The sequence below is a fragment of the Vulpes lagopus genome, chromosome 2 (assembly GCF_018345385.1).
Source record: "Vulpes lagopus strain Blue_001 chromosome 2, ASM1834538v1, whole genome shotgun sequence".
NCBI lineage: Eukaryota > Metazoa > Chordata > Mammalia > Carnivora > Canidae > Vulpes > Vulpes lagopus.
The window spans coordinates 70756177-70767191 of record NC_054825.1 but is presented as its reverse complement, the minus strand read 5'-3'; the positions used below and the strand labels follow the sequence as shown (position 1 = coordinate 70767191).

At 39.7% G+C, this 11015-nt stretch overlaps 1 protein-coding gene across 5 annotated transcripts in view; it reads left to right on the top strand.

Moving 5' to 3' along the window:
- The first annotated feature begins 703 nt into the window (after positions 1 to 703).
- CTDSPL2 (CTD small phosphatase like 2) overlaps positions 704 to 11015 on the top strand; it is an 85047-nt gene continuing 74735 nt past the window's right edge. Inside the window, exon 1 of one of the 5 annotated variants that reach the window (XM_041745273.1) lies at positions 704 to 1288. The gene's annotated coding sequence lies outside the window, so the exon portion shown is untranslated. Of the gene's footprint in view, positions 1294 to 11015 lie in introns of all 5 variants that reach the window. The other 4 variants (XM_041745274.1, XM_041745272.1, XM_041745271.1 and 1 more) reach the window with 4 other exon arrangements.

Genomic DNA, 11015 nt, shown 5'->3' with positions numbered 1-11015 from the left:
TAGACCATGAACTCTGGGAAGGCAGGGTCCACGTCTGCCTTGTATCCCTCGCATCTAGTATGGTCCTCACACCCTGTGTTTTTTTTTTTTTTTTTCCCAGTAAATATTTCTTGATTGAATAATGTGAATGGCCCAAGAGTTTTAGGAAAGAGATGATGCTCTTCCAACCACTACACTCGGTTTTCTGATATTCCACTAGGGCTGGACGCTTGGATTGATACATTTCCACCCCGTGAGGCTGACGGCCGGTCCTTAGACTCAGTAATGCAGGTTGGACCCCAGCTGCCTGAACGATCTGACTTCTCGGAAGGACCAGCGCCGACATCGCGTGGAGTCCAATGGCGTGGGTTTGCATGGCAGATCCACAAGCAACTGCTATGCTCTCTAGGCAGAGAGCTGGAAAGAGGACCTTCAACGGCCACCCGGATCCCTGGAAAGAAGGAAGGATTCGTCTCACCACGGCCTCCGGCAGCGCTCCCTACACACACCTCCTCCAGCGCGCCAAGGCGTTAGTCCTACCCTGTCCCGCCTGGCCCCACCCACCTGGCGCGCCCGGTTGCTAAACCCCCGCCGCCAGGGTGTGCGCCGCGTTCCTAAGCCCCGCCTCCCGGGCGAGGGCGCGCTCCCCCTGCCAGCCCTGCCTAAGCAGTTCCGTTAGCAGCGGGAGGAAAAACCGTCCTTCGGATCCCCGCCTCTTCACTCCCAACGCTTTACTCCCTACTCCTCCTGCAATCACTACACAGCCAGCTACGGAGGCCCCTAAAGTACAAATATCCCCCGGGCCCTGGGGTAGCCGGATAGGTTTTGTCCTTGTTCCTCCATTCGGTCCTAAGGGTCTGCGTTCAATTTTTGTCAAGAATCGGGTTTGTGAGTTTCTTCTGGCGGCAGGAACTCCAAGGCCCTTTACGGAACTAAAAGTTGTTTTTTTGTTTGTTTGTTTGTTTGTTTTTGTTTTTGTGGGGGCTTTTTGTTTTTTGGTTTGGTTTGGTTTGTTTTTTTTGGTTTTTTTTTTTTTTTTTTTTTTTTTGCCGCTGAAGCCTCCCGCATTCCTTCCCTCCCACCTCGCGGAATTGTGGCGGGAGGGGGAGGAGGAAGCCAAGGCGCCTGCGCGGAGAGGCCGCTTTCCATCCGGGTCTCTGTCCGTGCGGTGCAGCAGGTCGGTAGGCGGGAAATGGCGACTGGCTGAAGGAGCTGGTTCTGTTGCTGCTGCGGGCTAAGCGGGAAAGACACCACACATTGCGCAGTCGGGACCATCGCCGGAGCCTGAGGACACTTCTCTGTCGTCACAGTTAGGTAATCCCCCTCGTCCAGACACTGCCGCTGCTTCCAACCTTAGTCCTCCTCTTCCAGGGCCGTCTGCCGGGGTCTCCTCCCCTTCCTAACCGGGTTCTCCAGCGGCTCGGCGCCTTGGTAGGCATGCACCATTGGCGCCCTGTAAGTGCGCGGTGTGGAGCCGCTCTTCTCTGGACTTTCCCCTGGGAACAGAAAGGGAGCTCACTTCCCGCCAGCTTCAGCTCCCAGGCTGCGGCCTGTGTTGTGATTTCTGGGGTTAGATTTCACTTTGCTACCCACCCCCACCCCGATCTCACGTTCCTAGTCCCAAACCCTGTGGTCCCTCCGGGTAGTTGGGTTAGATCAGCTTTTCTAACCTTGGCCCACCTGATGTTTTCGATGTTTCATTCTTTCTAGTAGGGTGCTTTTAGGGGGGCGTTGCTCTATCTCAGTTTTTATAAACATCTTTCGAGGATCTGGAATTGGATATTTCATCAAGTTCTGTTTATCTTCTGTACTGTTAAAATGTTGACTTGACATTGTTACTTTTTCGAATCAGGAGTGGTAGTAAAGGACAGCCCATGTGGAAGGCCTGTGGTTTCTGTAGTGGTCAATTAAGGGTGAATCTTATCGGCCGTAGTAGTCGCCGCTTTCCTTGGGTATTAAATGACTGTGTGGATGTTTACTTTTTCATTCTTGACTAGAATTCTGTGGTAAATAATTGCATAAGTAAATCGTGTTTATTTACTTCTCACCCTAGCGGTGGCTGGATGTGTGAATGATGTTAAGCACTTTAGAGTACCTTAGGGAAGCCTAAAGAGATACTGCTCGTAAACTGCCCTAAGATCTTGAAATGAAATGTACTTAGTAAATGTTCCTCCTAGGCAAGGATTTATCTTTCTAGTGCTAATAAAGCGGTACCATGATTACTGCCCAATATGGACATACAAATTAGTACTTAAAAGATAGATTTATCTTAGTAATTTTCAGATTGTAGATTTCTTTACATACAGTTTCCCCATTCTTTGCCAAGTTTAAAATTTTTCGTTTGTTGTCCATCTGTAATCCTTATAAAAAGCAAGGAACCGGTAGTTAAGGCTAGTTTCATTCCGGCCCCCCCCCCCCACCTTTTTTCTTATATTGCAAACCATTTGTCCATAGAGAAAAGTAGAGAGTTGGTGTTTTTCAGAATTTGTTTTTCAATATTGTTGAATTTGAGGCCTTCGTATTTTTCCCCCTTAACTAGCTAAAATTTTTAAAATGTGGCTTATGTTACATATCAATGTTTATAACTCAAAGGTTTTTTTCACTTTTCTAGGTTTAGTTTAGATGACTTTACTAATGTTAGCATATTAGGATTAAACTTCAGTGATAAACAACATCATTATAATTGTCTTTTGGTAGATTCCCCCAAGGTCATAAAGAAAGTCAAGGCAAAAGTAGCTCTTAGGTGAAGCAGTCTTTTAGGATTGAATTGAACCTCACACTTGTCTTCCAGGAGCAAAAGAAGAGTGGGTGGGAAGTGGAGATGAGGGCATATTGGATACTTGCTGAGCCTATTTGTTTAAAGAATAGGGCCAAATATGTGACTTAAAAGAATGTAGAATAAATTATTTGATTTGTGTAGGTTTTAATCTCTACTTTAATGACCTTTTTGGGTCGTTTATAAAGCATTAATGTTTTTAATAAAATTTGGTTTACAGATAGCTGAGTAAGGATTGTGTGTAGATTTTGTCTTAAAAAACTCCCCCCCCCCAAAAAAAAACAAAACTCTCCCAAATTGTTTTAATTCTGCGTTCATACAGTACCTGTGCTCTTTTCATATTCTTCTCAGTAGGAGTTGAAAGAAAGTAAAAGCTCTAAGTGGTATAGACCTTAATAATCTCTGTGGACTTGTAGGTGTATAGAAATTCCAAATAGGATTGTATGGAAAAACTGAATAGGATTGGTATGTTTTATAATTATTCATTCAGTATAATGTCTCAGGCATTTCATTTGAGCTAGTAATGTTATTCTTTTTCCACTGTTAAGAAATTAAGAATTGGAGAAGTTTGCTCTCCCCCAAATTTATCTAGCTATTCTTACGTTTGAGATTCTGTCTAGAGGTTTCTTCACAAGATTTTTATAATACAAAATCCATACTCTTCTGTTTTTTTTTTCTTTTTTAAAGATTTTATTTATTTATTCATGACAGACACAGAGAGAGAGAGAGAGAGAGAGAGGCAGGCAGAGGGAGAAGCAGGCCCCATGCAGGGAGCCGGACATGGGACTCGATCCTGGGTCTCCAGGATTACACCCCGGGCCGAAGGCAGCACTAAACCGCTGAGCCACCGGGGCTGCTCCTATTCTGGTTTTAAAAAAAAACCTGGATCTGTTGTTCAGAAAGACACGTGAGGCTCTAGACTTGTAACTAACTATAGGATTAATTGCAGATGGAATGAAATGGTATTAAATTATCTCAGTCATAAGAGACTGTACTTTGGATTAATGCAATAAAGAATAAAGTGGTTTGTTAGAATTTGAAGTAAACAGTGTGTAATTATATTTGTAATTGACCAAGTTGTGGAAAATCATAAAGTAGAAAAGACACTGTAAAGTCATAAGTATCAAATGTTCTGAAAAAGTCCTCATATGTGGCATGCTAAGGTAATTATTCTGGGTGGGTTAAAAGGTTACCTGACCATTTTAGGGGCCTGCTTGACCCAGTTGGTAGAGCACGCAACTCTTGGTCTTGGGGTCATGAGTTCAAGCCCCACATTAGAGATATATAGAGATTACGTAAAAATTTTAAGAAATTAAAAGAAGAAAGTTACCTGTTTGAACTGGATTAGCTACAGAGAGTCATTTGCTCTACTTTGAAAGTGAGAAGATTTAACAGATATATGACTTATGATAAAACCATGCAGTCATAATTTTAGTTGTCACTTACTTGACATTTGCCACGAGGCATATATCTAAGCCAGACATATATTCCCTACTGGTTGTATATGACTACATTAATTTTTAGTTTAAACTGTATTAAATTGTAATTGGATCTACATTACAGATAGGTAGATTAGATGGTTGACTGTGTAGCATAATTTGAGAATTGCCAGTGCCAAACTTTGTGTCTGTCTTGTGTTATGGAATTCATTTTAAAAATGACCTTTTGATATTTCTTATATTCCCTGTATGAGTGAAACCATATAATGATAAATTCAAATAAATAAATAAAATAATATGTTTAAAATCACAAATTCTAAAAAAATAAAAAATAAAAAAAATAAAATCACAAATTCTCTGGAGAAAATTTAAACTGTTGTCTTTTATTGGTAATATTATCCCATATTAGTTTATCAAATAAACTTGCTGATACCACAAACAGGTGAGGGTTCAGAGGCAGTGGAATGTAGAAGTAAGATTTTATGCACTCACTGATCAGGAGAGGTGTGGCATATAGGAACACTGTTTAGCGGAAAAAGGCATGATAAAGGGTTGAGTTGTAGTGAGAAGCTTGGGTTTCTTGGGGTCCTTTACGAATCTTGTGAATCTGACAGTAATGAGGGGTAAGACTAAGTGTGAGCTAAAGAAGAATGGTAGAATCTTAAGGACAAATATGGCTTATTGGTTTGGCTAGCCCTTTTGTTTGCTTCCCTCATCTCTAGGTCCCCCAGTTAATACGGTTTAGAAGAATGAAGGGAGGGCAGCCTGGGTGGCTTAGCGGTTTAGCGCCACCTTCAGCCTAGGGCGTGATCCTGGAGACGCGGGATCGAGTCCCACATCAGGCTCCCTGCATGGAGCCTGCTTCTGCCTCTGCCTGTGTCTCTGCCTCTCTCTGTGTCTCATGAATAAATAAACAAAATCTTAAAAAAAAAAAAAAAAAAAAGAGTGTAGGGAAACACTAATATGCCATTTTAAAAAAGTAGTGTTGTAAAATTTTTACGTAATAAGTCTTTTAACTTTATCATAAGGTCACAATAGACCATTTGAGTATATTTTGAATCCCATGTTTTATGGTATTCTTAAATTCTCCTGTATTTATTTAGAGAGATTGTAGGAAAGGAAGTATGTCTAGATTAAACATGAATCATCAGCAGTACTTTAACTTGAGGTTTTAGCAATCATGTTTTCATAAGAGCTATAATAATTTTAGTATAAGGAAATGTGTTTACTACTTTAAAGAAACTTAAAGCTGTAGTATTAGAAGGGACTTAAGGGCTACCTGAGTGGCTCAGTTGTTAATAAGCATCTGCCTTAGGCTTGGGTTATGATCCCAAGGTTCTGGGATGGAGCCCCACATCAGGCTCCCTGCTCAGTAGGGAGCCCGCTTCTACCTCTCCCTCTGCCTGCCACTCCCCCCCCTTGTGCATGCTCTCTAATAAATAAAATCTTTTTAAAAATAAAGGCACTTGAATACTGCATAGATAATAGAGATTAATATTTAGTAATAATTGTTTATATCTTTCAGGAAGAATGTTTTCTTTTTTTTTTTGGACTAAATTCTTCCATATCAAGTAATTCTTTGAGGGGCACCTGAGGGGCTTAGTCAGTTGATCATCTGCCTTCAGCTCAGGCCATGATCCTGGAGTCCTGGGATCGAGTCCCGCATCTGATTCCTGCTCAGCTTCTCCCTCTGCCCCTCCCTCTGCTCATGTTCTCTCTCTCTCAAATAAATAAAAAAAATCTTAAAAAAAATTCTTTCGGAAGTAAAAAAGCAGAGATATTGCTAAAAGTAAATAAGAGGGGGAAGATTAAGACCCTATTAGCAGCATAACGATAGTTTAAGTTTCTCAGGTTGACCAGTTTAATCTTTAATTAGGAATTTAGAAGTATGCCTTATTGAAAAAAGTATGTTACTTTTTTATTTATTTTTATTTTTATTATTTTTATTTTATTTTTTTATTTTTATTTTTTTTGTATGTTACTTTTTAAAAAAGATTTTATTAATTTGTGAGAGAGAGAGATACTGCACAATTGCGGGGTGGGGGAGGACAAAGGGTGAGGGAGAAGCAGATGGGGGGCTCCATCCCAGAACCAAGAGATCATGACCTGAGTCAAAAGCAGATGCTCAACTGACTGAGCCACCCATGTGCTCCCAAAAGTATATTACTCTTTAAAAGAAAAATATCCAGAACACATAAGTATCTTTTTAGTTGAGGAAAAAAAACTATGATTATTTGTTTTAGTAATAATTGCTTTCTTCCTGGTATTCCCCAAATATGTATGATTATCCTGTTTCATTGAAAATGATTAACCTTTCACTGACCTTTTTTTTTTTTTTTTTAAGATTTTATTTATTCATGAGAGACAGAGAGAGGCAGAGACATAGGCAGAGGGAGAGGGAGAAGCAGGCTCCATTGCAGGGAGCCTGATGTGGGACTCGATCCTGGGACTCTGGGATTACACCCTCAACCAAAGGCAGACGCTCACCCGCTGAGCTACCCAGGCATCCCCCTTTCACTGACCTTACAAGTACCTGTTTTAGTATATTTTGTTAAATAAGGTAATTATATAATCCTTTAATTTTCTGAGGTACTAATAAAAATTATTTGAAAAATATTCACAATCACATTTCAAACAATCAAGCACTTTTCCTTATTGAGAGTTTACCTTGTTATTTTTTTAGTTATAGCAAACAAAATGTAGTTCTCTTAGAGAATTATGATTATACCTTGTCTTTGACAAGTTATTTGTTTATTTGGATTTTAGTTTTTATGTAGTCTTTGCCCCTAACCTGGGGCTTGAACCACGACCCCAAAATCAAGAGTCGTGAGTTTACCGACTGCCAGCCAGGTGCCCAGAGTGAATTTCTATTGAAATCACTAGTCAGGGCACCTGGCTAGCTTAGCCCATAGGACATGTGACTTTTGATCCTGGGGTGTGAGTTCAAGTCCCATGTTGGGGGTGGAGTTTACTTAAAAGTTCACTCTTTATAGATCTTGTCTTTTTTTTTTTTTTTAATTTTTTAATTTATTTATGATAGTCACAGAGAGAGGAAGAGAGAGAGGCAGAGACACAGGCAGAGGGAGAAGCAGGCTCCATGCATCGGGAGCCCAATGTGGGATTCGATCCCCGGTCCCCAGGATTGCACCCTGGGCCAAAGGCAGGCGCCAAACCGCTGCGCCACCCAGGGATCCCCATAGATCTTGTCTTTAGTTTATCTCAATCAAAATGACTAACTATTCCTTGGAATGTGGTATAATAATAGTAGGGATTATTTCAGGTACTGTAAATGTATTTTTTTAAAAGAATTTTTATTTATTTGAGAGAGTGATAGAGTGCACAGAGGGAGGGGGAAGCAGACCTCCTGCTGAGTGGAGAACCACTCCATCAAGTGTTACTGATAGGAATTTTTTTCATACCATGTAGTTGAATGTTCTTTTTTTTTTTTTTTTTTTCAAGATTTTATTTATTTATTCATGAGAGACACAGAGAGAGAGTCAGAGACACAGGCAGAGGGAGAATCAGGCTCCATGCAGGGAGCCCGGTGCGAGACTCGATCTCCAGGTCTCCAGGACCACACCCTGGGCTGAAGGCGGCACCAAACTGCTGAGCCACTTGGGCTGCCCCAATGCTCTTTTTACAAGATGTTTAAATCATATTTATTGATGGTAGTTAAAACAATCTCCAAATTACTGTTGTTAAAGATTAGGTGAAAGAAATACAGGGCAGCCTGGGTGGCTCAGTGGCTTTATCGCCACCTTCAGTCCCGGGTGTGGTCCTGGAGACCCAGGATCGAGTCCCACGTCATGCTCCCTGCATGGAATGGAGCCTGCTTCTCCCTCTGCCTGTGTCTGTGCCTCTCTCTCTCTCTCTCTCTCTCTCTCTCTCTCTCTCTGTGTATGTGTGTGTGTGTGTGTGTGTCTCATGAATAAATAAATAAAATTAAAAAAAAGAAATATAAAAATGTCCTCAGCAGGACATATATTGACATATAATATATATTGATTTTGCCCTAAGGATGTTTCTACTGAGGATATACAAGGTTTTAAGTGGGGGTACCACTAGTAGTATTTTAAAACATATATCTGAATGACTGTGCCTTAGTAAGTTTTTTCAGTGATTAACAAACTGAATAATGCCCTCTATTCTCAGTGTTTCAGTCATCACTAATTTAACAGTCCACATATTTTATTTCTCTAGAGAAAAATAATTGATCATGGATTTAGAAAAAGCATTCTTTGTTGTTGTTCATCAAAGAAAATTTTGAGAGGAAAAAAATCCTCATAATTTTATCAACCTAACTCAGCAGCTCTTCTATTTTTTATATATTCTCTATATTTTGATAAGTGCTTTTGGTTATAAGTTTATTATATTTAGTAGTTTTTGAAGAATTCTACAATGTTAATAAAAAAGAGAAAGTCATACATCAAAAATAGTAATAACTCCAAAAGACCACCTGTCTTTATCACATGCTTTTTTGGGGGAAGTATTTGATGAAAACTTTTTTTTTTTTTAAGATTTTATTTATTTATCCATGAGAGATACAGAGAGAGAGAGAGAGAGAGAGAGAGAGGCAGAGACACAGGCAGAGGGAGAAGCAGGCTCCATGCAGGGAGCCTGACGTGGGACTCGATCCCCAGTCTCCAGGATCAGGCTCTGGGCTGAAGGCAGCGCTAAACAGCTGAGCTGAGTTTTCGGGCTGCCCTGAAAACTCTTTTTGTAGTAGAGTTGATGCTTGTGTAATACTCCTCTACTTATTCTTTCTGCTCTAATTGATTTTTGACTTTTATTAGGTGTTAAGTAGGAGGGACAGAGAAATCTCTTCCTCTCTGAAGTCATTTAATGAAGGCTTAGGGATGAAGTGGAGATTAAAGTGGACAGTTGTAATATCTGAAGCTGTTGATTTCAGATTAGTCAGGCTAGAAATATAGATCATGAAAATAGATGCTGACACTTTTGAAAATGTTATTTGGTATCAATGAAGGCAGTGATTTTTAGCTTTTTCTCTCATGAGTATAAATTTAGTAGTGATACCATTTATAACACTATAAATTAACAAACCCTTGGAAATCTAGAACTAGAGGAGACCAAAGGGGTCATCTAGTCCAGTAAAGCCTTTGTTTTATTAATGATGAGCCATTCTGAAGACTTTTTAACATGTAGTACATGTTTGTCTTAATTAGGGTGCTGTGGGATGAGTTGTATGTAATGGAAGGATGAAAACAGCTCAGATTAATTAATGACTCATTTCCCATTTTGGCAGCTCTTTTTTTTTTTTTTTTTTTAAGGTAAAATTTACATGTAGTGAAATGCATAGAACTGATGTCCAGTAACAACTTCTGTTGAGGAAATCAGGGATGCCTGGGTGGCTCAGCGGTTAAATGTCTGCCTTTGGCCCAGTGTGTGATCCTGGAGTCCTGGGATCAAGCCCTACATCGGATTCCCTGCATGGAGCCTGCCTCTGCCTCTGCCTCTGCCTGTGTCTCTGCCTCTCTCTCTGTCTCTCATGAATAAATAAATAAAACCTTAAAAAAAAAAAAACCCCAAAACTTCTGTTGAAATCAAATGCTAGAATGATTGCATGATGACTTAATCATTGGTTGATCAGTGTCACAGTTAACTAACGGTAAGATTCAGGACTGATACTTCCCTATTATCCCTTCAGTAACTCCCTTAGGAGGCTACTCCATAACCTTGCATGCATATATTCTTTATATAGCCAACTTATAAAATTACGTATATCTAGATTTAATGGGAAAACCCAGACTTTTCCTTTAAAGCTTGATATCTAATCTTTTTATAGTTTTCTTTATACTTATTACCCACTTTTATTTCCCTCTTCTCTGCTTCATTCAGCAAATACTTGTTTAAAGGATGTACATCAGGCTAGTCCTAGATAATTTGTTAAGAATCTTTTATATGTAGTGTGCTGTTTTGTTGTTTTGATAGAAATTTGTGCACTAAAGACCTCAGTAGCAAATTATTAACTGAATTTATGCTTGTAGCATTACTATAATCTTGTTAACACAAGATAATTTGTAACTGTAATTGTTTGCTTCAGATATTGCTTGGAATCAGGGATTTTGTGAAGAGGAAGGAAATCTTATGAGGAAGGAACATTTTTAATTTTATTTATAGTTCTTTTTTGTGAGTAAGAATTGATTGCTGCAGTGAGGATTGTTTATGTTTTAGTGACATAGTTTTTTCTCTGGTCTCTGAGGAAAATGAGAAAAATTATGGTGTAGTTCAACAGAGATTGAATTTTCTTTTGTGCCAGGTTACTGGAGTTACAGATAAGACTTTTGCCTTCAAGACTCTTACAGTCTAGTATAAAGATATATAAATTATTTCAATAGGATTTGTTAAGAGCTTAGGTAGCGATAATCACAGGTTTACATAGGCTTAGGGATGTGGAGGTGGTCACTTAACTTACTGGAGTGCATGATACTTGAGCCAAGCTTTCGGTGATGAAGATAAGAATTAGTTGAAAGAATGTTTGTGGTTAAGAGAAAAGCAGAAGCAGGATACATACAGCACAACGTGGCAGGAAACTATTACTATTGGACTGCAAAGAGTGGCACAGCAAGTAGCAATGAAAAAAGGCTTGGAGAGGTAGATCGTGTAGGGTTTTGTATATATATGTATGCCAGAGTTCAGTCTTTATTTTGAAGGCAGTTAATGAGAAGGAACAGGCAGATTTGTGGAGTGTGGAGGATGGATTTAAAGGGGACAGACTGAGAAATGATTTAGAGGTAAAATCATCAGGATGTGACGAGTCGGGGACAAGGGAGAGGAGGAATGAGCAGGATGTTTAGGATGAT